Here is an 8,649-nt window from a genome sequence, read left to right as displayed (position 1 = left end):
TATACACACGTATGTGCTTGTTAAGGTGATTAGCTGACGAGCTCCACCTGGGCCAGACTGATTATCTGATCATGCTCCTCCCGAACCTTGGTAATAAAACATAATTTAGTCTGATTCAAGGAGAATCAGAAGGCTGAATCCCGACTGACAGAGGAGGAGTTGGGGATGGAGGAGAGTAATTAGCTATTGAGCAATGCGAAAACTGCTGATAATACTGAGGGACCTTATATATGAATGCTTAGATAGGTGTCGTATTCCCATAGGTAGATGGGGATCAGCTGAAGGTCAGCTGATGCGAGCTTGACTAACGTGACCTGCCAGAACTAATGCTACGCTTGATTTCTGTCAGGACCACTATCGTCAAAGATGATTGACAATTAGCATACAGTTTGGATTGGTGGTATGGTTCTGTTCTGGGCAAGAACTCCCTGCGCCTCCATGCAGCCTAGCATGGATGAGAGCAGGAAGAGCTGCAATTACCCCCCAAAACAAAACCATATGCTGATAGCCTTAAGCAACAAGCATGTTGCCCTTAACCAATGACACAGCTTTCAGAACAAGCATGTTCTGAATAACAACCAGATAGCTCTGGGACAAGAGTGTTCCCAACAATACAGCTATAAATTAAGAACAAGCATGTTCCCAATAACAACCAAGCTTAAGAACAAGCATGTTTCCAATATGACTAGACAGAACAAGCGTGTCTGATATAGGAACAGAATCAACGCTGAACTGACGGCTGCATATGAAACTGGAAAATGCTGCCTTCGGAGGACACATTTCAAGGTAGGAAGTCATCGAGACATGTCGAATCCAAAATTAGCTTAAATTCCTGCCTTCTGAGATACCTCATCTGGTCGATATTAAAAGGCAGAATAGATGTATCCTTTGCTGCCTTGATACCCAACAATCCTGTGTGTTCTATCCTGTGATGGTTTATCAAATAAATCATTGAATATTTGCTTAGTTATCACCAAGCTCGTTCTATTTGTTGTAGATAATTGAACCATTAAGCTGCCTCAGAAGCATGTCCGATATCCGTTTCATGAGTTACCTTCATGAACAAACGCTGCCTGTGAAGTCATTAGCTGATTTTCTGAGGTTTCGGATGCAGACGACTTCAACTGAAAAATGACCGTTTACCAATTTCTCTTGGAGCTGCGCCGCAGCAGAAATGATTCCGTTTGCACCATGGTCGTTATTTCCTGCTGCTTAAATCTGTGCTGTAGTGCTATAAAAATTTGTCTCGCGTAGCCAGACATTCAGACTGATGGCTGAAGGTCTGGAATTCATAGCAGCTTCTTTGTCAAACAATCAATCACAGTTAGTTTCATTCGCAGCACGTTTCGGGGCGTGGAAATGTTGCCTCAATAACAGACCGGTGTGTAACTCTCGGATGTATTTGAAAGATTCCGTGCCGCAAACTTAAATATTTCAAATACTTTGAGAATTCAGCGTTTAGTTGATCCTGATAAGCGCTCGTCGTCACAGTTGTAAACACGACGGCTTTCTTCTTTTGTAAGTGTTTGGCGTCACGGCATCTTTGTTTCCAGCGGAACGTTAAAGAACTTGACACACGTCTCCCGGAAATCCTGTATAATTCAACCAATCAGATGACGACTTCGAAACTCCTGAAGTGTTTCCACTTTTGTGTGCCGTATGCATCAGACGTTCAGCCAACGGTCCGAGGGCATGACGTCTGAGGTTGAGACTATATAAAAATAATGTCGACTTGACTAGGTTAAAGGGGACATAACACACACACAGTTTTGGCCAATCTCATGTTATCTTGAATACCTATAATTGTAGTATTGCATCATTCACATCTCCAAAGAGTCTTCAGTTTTATCAGATTTATAAAAGAAAGATACAGCTTGCGATTCTCTCTGAAAACAGCCAAGCTCCTGGAGGCAAGCCGTGGGCGGAGCTGAAGAGTCGCGAGCACTTACACTTACTAACAATCACAGACATTTGATGCAGTTTTACAGCAGTTCTTATATGACCGGGATCTTTGATCGCTGGGGCTTCTCCATCTTCCAGACACTGTGCAAATCCAGTGTTAGAATGTACCTTGTTATACACATTTGTCACCGAAATGACGGGAACAAATAAACACGCTTGAGAAACTCCGTTGCTGCTTTGGAAAAACAAATTGCATCCACTGTTCATACAACACTGAATAAAAGTTATCTTTTCCTCACATCCAAAACACACTCTTTAGAGATATTAGGCTTGTTTGACTTCATGCTGCACCGCAAAGATTGGCTGCTGCCTGTCAAAAACAATGCATTCTGGTTACATTAACATACTTTTGTCCAACTTTGATCTGCGCTGCAGCCGCCCTACGATCACGTGTGCATTCAAAGTACCGCGAGAGCAAAACGGGACCAGCCGCCTAGGCCAGGCACTGCAAAAGCCTTGACGACGACACACTTTATTCTCATTGGTTAGATTCTGTGATGACAAGCACGATGTGTGTTGCATGCTTATCCTAACAATTTAATTCCAATGCTCACAAATCTGTGTTTATATAACAGTAAAAGCATTTTTAGGTACTAAAATGCACTGTTATATTGAGTAATGTTTCAAGAAACACTGATGAAAGCATATACACCCCCACTTAATTGGTATTTAAATAGCATATGTTAATGTTTAACTTATTCATGAACAGATGGCGCTGTATTAAGCAGTATAAAAAGAGTTTCGTTGCTTTATGACTGATTTGACATCTCCGCTTTAATTCCGCCCCCAACTGCAAGCGGCTACTCTCTCCAGCCGGAGGCAGGCTAGTAACTCGAGCAAGTAACTGCGGCGCTGCCGAAGACTTCCGTAACCATGAAAGAACGTGTTAAGCGGCGCGCTCTCACTCGGGTCGCTGAGTGTGCGCACACACATAAGAATCCAACTCTTAATTAACAGTGTAAATAACTCAGAATGCATGAAATGACATTACCCCCGTTAAGCGCAGCATATTGCAACAACAGCGTGTTGCCAGTGACAACAGATAAGTACCGCACATGCATGAACTAGCACAAGCATTTAACTGAAAACAACTTAATGAGCCCAAGCAACACAGATAGCCTTAGCAACACGCATGTTGCAGATAACCTGAGAGCATTCAATGGAACTTAGCTTGTGAAGACGTTCGAGAGAGTGAAACATAGCAGCTGTGAAGTGGATGCTTGATCTCTTGATATCCTTCTTGGGGATGAAGTTCCCATCGGACTTGTTCGTGAGTCAGTCACATAACTTGTGGAGTCCATGACAATAATGTAGCGATGCGTGAAATAATGCTAACTCAGTCACTTCCGAATCAGGCAGATTATAATCAATGCGGTGATTCACGTGTTCAAGTTAACGAACTTGAATGAATCGGAGGTGAGACTATTGGGGAAGCAAATTCCACTTCTCCAAATTCCTGATTCCTGCTGATGGTGTTTTGTTTGCCGAATTCGCCATTTAATTAGCTATTGAGCAATGCGAAAACGGCTGATAATACTGAGGGACCTTCTATATGAATGCTTAGATAGGTGTCGTATTACCATAGGTAGATGGGGATCAGCTGAAGGTCAGCTGATGCGAGCTTGACTAACGTGACCTGCCAGAACTAACGCTACGCTTGATTTATTAACAAAAACGAATAAGACGAGGCATGGCATAGGATACATCATATGCTGTATATACCGAATAATAAATTACAGAATGTTTAACAAACACTGAGGAATCAAATAAATAATAATAATAAAATAAATAAATAAATAAGGAAAGCCTTAAGCCATAGCGTAATGTGAGGTAAACAGCAAAGATAACAAGCTTTTCAAAACGAAATCAAAAAGAAAAGTAAAACTAAACTGGCTGTCGCTGACAGGACTTGCATGTTTTTTTCCACAAGAATACCAACATATTCACTTTCTCTGGTTTGGTTTAAGAAGCGGTCTTTTACTTTAGCTTGTAAACCAAATCCTCCATTGCGCTCCGTCTGCGGCGCACACCTTCGCGCTCGCGCCTCTCTTCACGTTATCAGTGTTGCCAACTTAGCAGTTTTGTTGCTAAATTTAGCAACTTTTCACTCTACCATAGCAACATTTTCTTCCAAAATCACATAGCAACAAATTTAGCTATTTTAAAAATGTATTTGCCAACTTTTAGCAACTTTTGATAAGTGACTCAAACAATAAAAAGGCACACATTTTCCATCTAAATTACACAAAATGAGGAAACCAAAGATGCCTAGCAGTACACACATCACATGAATTAAGTTAGCTGCTATTAGCAATTGCTCAATTTGATAATAATTATAATTTAATAATTGTTCATTTATGATACACCTTGTTAGTAGCTTGTACCTGCGATTGTTGACACTGTAAGAAAAATATCTAGAAAAATGGAAAAGGTACTAGTAATTTTTTAGGACATTATCTGTTATCCATTATTAGGGCCTGAGCACCGGTGGTGCGAGGACCCTATTGTAATTGCTCAGATTCTTCTTCTCCAAAATGAATCGCATTTTTGAGGGCCTAAACATGCTCGAAAACTCAAGAAAAATTACACATGCATCAGAACTGGCAAAAATGTAAGTCTGATATGGGTTTCAGAAGTGGGTGTGGCAAAATGTCTTGATAGCGTCACCTATTTACTTTCAATGAAGTGCCCCTCCCGCTATGTTTCACATACATGTACAAAAATCGGTACACACATGTAACACAACAATACCTACAAAAAAGTCTCTTGGTGCAAAATCCGAAACCCAACAGGAAGTCAGTTATTGTCAATTATCTCTGCAAATGTTGTGCTTTTTTTGTCATTTTCAAGCGTTGTATTTTAATGAACTCCTCCTAGAGATTAATTCAGATCAACACCAAATTTGGTCAGTCTAATCTAAAGGCCTTTGCGATGTTAAATTGTGAAGATCTTGAGTTTTCGTTGAAGGGCGTGTCCGTGGCGGCCTGATAAATTTTGATGTTTCACCATGAAACAGGAAGTTGTTATAACTCAGCCGTACAATGTCCAATCTTCCCCAAACTTCACATGTTTGATAATACTCCTTTCCTGAAGAGATCTAGAGTTATAGTCATAGCGCCACCTGCTGGCAACAGGAAGTTACATGTTTTACTCTATAACAAACTCCTCCTAGAAATTTAATGATATGAAAATTATATTTGGTCAGTCAAATATAAAGGCCTTTGTGATGTTAAATTGCAAAGATCTTGAGTTTTCGTTAAAGGGCATGTCCATGGCGGCATCTAAAGGCTAATATTTCATTATAAGCATAGCGCCACTTGCTGGCAACAGGAAATGGCTTGTTTTACACTATCTTAAACATGCAATGTCCAATCTGCACCAAATCCAAAGGCCAATATTTAGTTATAATCATAGCGCCACCTGTTGGCAATAGGATACGCCATGCTTTATACTAACTAGGGCTACCCCCTAATAGTCGACTAATTGTTTGTCGACCAGAAGTGGCTTGGTCGACCAAAATTTTATTAGTCACAGAAAAAAAATCCACATTGGCGAAGTCACGCAGATCGTTAACGGCTGGTCTATGGTAATACAGTACATCCGGCAGGACAGCCAAACCGCTCGCCTATCATTAATCCACAACAAATATGGCTTATCATCTGAAATATGTAAGTATTAGCAACTTTACATGGCCGCTCAATCTAATGTTAACCTAGAGAAATGTCTGCTATTCAAGTGTCTGTGTGGAAGCTGAACATTAGCTCACTGCAGACAGATGAAGGCGCCGGTGCGCTCACTTACTCTTAAAATACTCCATAATTTTTGGTCATACAGATAAGAGTAATACATCTTTCAAATCTGCAAAGACTCCATGTTTATTTGTGTGCACTCACAATAACAGCAAAACGCGCTTTTGTAAAATAATGAAAGCAAAAACGATGCGCTTTCTGTCATCTCGGTCTGTGAACTTGAGCGCGAAACTCCATGTATATCTTTGCCTTACAGACATTAAAAATAAATCTATAGAGAGTGAAATGTCTACTTTCAAATGAACCAATTCAAATGGAAAACAAATATTCTCAGATTATGTAATCCGTATGAAACATGCATACAGGTGCATCAAAATGTGGAGATGACAAGTCAGTTGTGTCGCCGACTTCATCTCTTAAACCGAAACAAAGAAAGCACTAGTTTATCAGTGAATTATTAAAATGTTAATGCAGCCTCCTTACTGTTTTTCCCTGACACATTCATAATCATTTCTTCTGCCGGTGCGCTGTGGCAAGCTTTATGAGTGCGCTTGAGTGCTTAGGCTTTGCAGACAAAAGGCTCATTATAATTATTTAAATGGTTTATTAATAAACATGCGATTAGTCGACTAATGCTTAAAATGAACGAATACTAGTCAACCAGAAAAATCCTTAGTCGAGGGCAGCCCTAATACTAACTCAAACATACCATGTTCAATCTGCACCAAACTTCATATGTTTGATAAAAGTGCTGGCATAAAGACATCTACATGTCACTATTCAGTTATAGTCATAGCGCCACCAGCTGGCAGCAGGAAATTTGACACATATAAATTACTTTGACATATTCCTCTTATATTTACTAATTTAAATGCATATTGCTCACCTTTGCTGATTTCCTAAAGCCACCAGGTGGCGGGGAGCCCGTGTGCGAGGGCCCTTTCAATGGGGCCCTTTTTTTTAAATTATCCATTGTAACCCTGTAACCCTACCACACAAAATACAATGAGTAATTTAAAATTCAGGTAAAAACCCTGAGAAAAATCAATACGGAAAATTCCTTAATATTAATTTAGTAGATTGTGTCCTATTTTTACAGACCTTTCTTAGAGTATAGCATACTAACTAACTAACTGCTAATACACTGCTTAAAAATATAATTGTTCAGAATGTGTAGTTTTACTAGTTTACTAGCTAATTAAAAAAAAACTTAATTTGTAATTGTTCAAAAATGTGTAAGTGTTTAATAATTCAATGTTGTATTTAAAAATACAGTTATATTGTATTATTATTTTACGTCATATTATTTTACAAACAAATCTAAATTAACATATAAAATATATTTTGGTAACACTTTATTTTTATGGTCCCTTTTGAACAATCTGTTGACAATAAATAACATTGCAGCTACATGTCTACTAACTCACATTAGAGTATTAGTAGACTTTATGCTTAATATCTGCTGACTCTTTATTGTGATGGTCTCCTAACAGACATTCTATTGACTATAAGTAATTTTTCAGTACATGCAAACTTATTCTAACCCTAACCCTACCAGTCTACTAGTACTTTACTAACACTCTAATGAGAGTAAGTAGACATGTAGGTGCAACGTTACCTATAGTCAACAGAATGTGTTAAAGGGATCATCAAAATAAAGTGAAACCTATATTTTTTTTCTGAGACTTGATGTAGTGACAATTTTGCGTAGTAATTACATAATGATGTCATCATGCAATGACATCACAACGTCATTTAGCAACTTTTAGCAACAAATCAACCTTCCTTTAACTTCCCCTGAAAATGAGTTGGTAACACTGCACGTGTTTCACTTTCACAACGAAACACAGAGCGCCTTCACGACATGGCTGCGGCGGCAGCAACAATACTATTATCTGTGTGTCTTTCTTTTCACAAAAGAAAAACACACATAGCCTATTATTCAGTCGCGTCTGTTTCTGTTTATTTGTAGTCACAGACAGTTTAGGTCTACATCACATTTAGAATAAATGATCATTTCTTATCATTTACCATCAAAAATAGGACCTTGAGTAGCTTTAGCACTCTCTCCAGTCCTAATTCATTGTTATATTTAGTCAGAAAACAGAGGGAGCTCCCGAACAAAAACTAGGTTCATGATTTATGACATACGCGGAGCTAAATATGAACATCAGGTATAAAGAGAGGAGACTTGACAGATAAAATATGTAAATAAATAAATACATCACAGATTTTTTCAGGCAGTCGTATTTACTATGTTTACCATGGTAATGCGTGCATAGTCTTTTGCATCGCATATTTCTGCTTTGTTGACCATAATCTACATCGGATCTCAAACAGAAGTTATTTCAAACACTCGCTGCAGTCTGAAAGTATGTTTTGAGCTAAAATAATTTTACAAGCCTTTAATGTTTATGTTAGCTGGTGACTATATGAAATGATCCAGTCTCCAGATGCGGAAAAACTCAGACAGTCCTGCTTGTTTACTTCGAACCGGAAGACACTGCAACTTTTGACGCAAGGCCTCATGGGGCGTAGGAAACTTGTGGATAGCCATACTGAAAGCAACAACAGACAGTTTACCTCAGATCTTGAAAATAAATTAAAGCAAAGATGTCCGTTAAAAAACTGTGAACTCACTGCGAACCAACAAGTGCATTCCATGACAAAGATGGTATCAGTCACTCAGTATGTACATTTAATGATGTTAAAAAGGTTTAATATTTATGAATTAGATTATAAACGTATCCGTTTCGTTGCGAGTGAAGTGCGCTTCCAGAGAGAGCCCGCCCACACACGCTTCTGATTGGCTGTGTGATATTTGATTGATTCTGTCACGTTGTGGTGTCGCGTTGCGTCTGGTGTGGACACCTAAATTGCTTGTCGCTGGAATCTTGTCGCGTGTAGTTAGGACATGGTGTTATACTGCCTGTAACAA

The 8,649-nt window shown here is 39.0% G+C and overlaps 1 protein-coding gene across 1 annotated transcript in view; it reads right to left on the bottom strand.

The window, feature by feature from the left end:
• The window catches only part of LOC107565305 (cyclin-dependent kinase 14-like), a 198,096-nt gene that overhangs the window by 29,238 nt on the left and 160,209 nt on the right, over nucleotides 1-8,649 (bottom strand). The gene's annotated exons all lie outside the window — the stretch shown is intronic.

The sequence above is a fragment of the Sinocyclocheilus grahami genome, unplaced genomic scaffold, assembly GCF_001515645.1.
Source record: "Sinocyclocheilus grahami isolate Dianchi unplaced genomic scaffold, SAMN03320097.WGS_v1.1 scaffold992.1, whole genome shotgun sequence".
Classification (NCBI taxonomy): Eukaryota; Metazoa; Chordata; class Actinopteri; order Cypriniformes; family Cyprinidae; genus Sinocyclocheilus; species Sinocyclocheilus grahami.
Note: the sequence above shows the minus strand (reverse complement) of the source record. Positions and strands in the feature narration are given on the sequence as shown.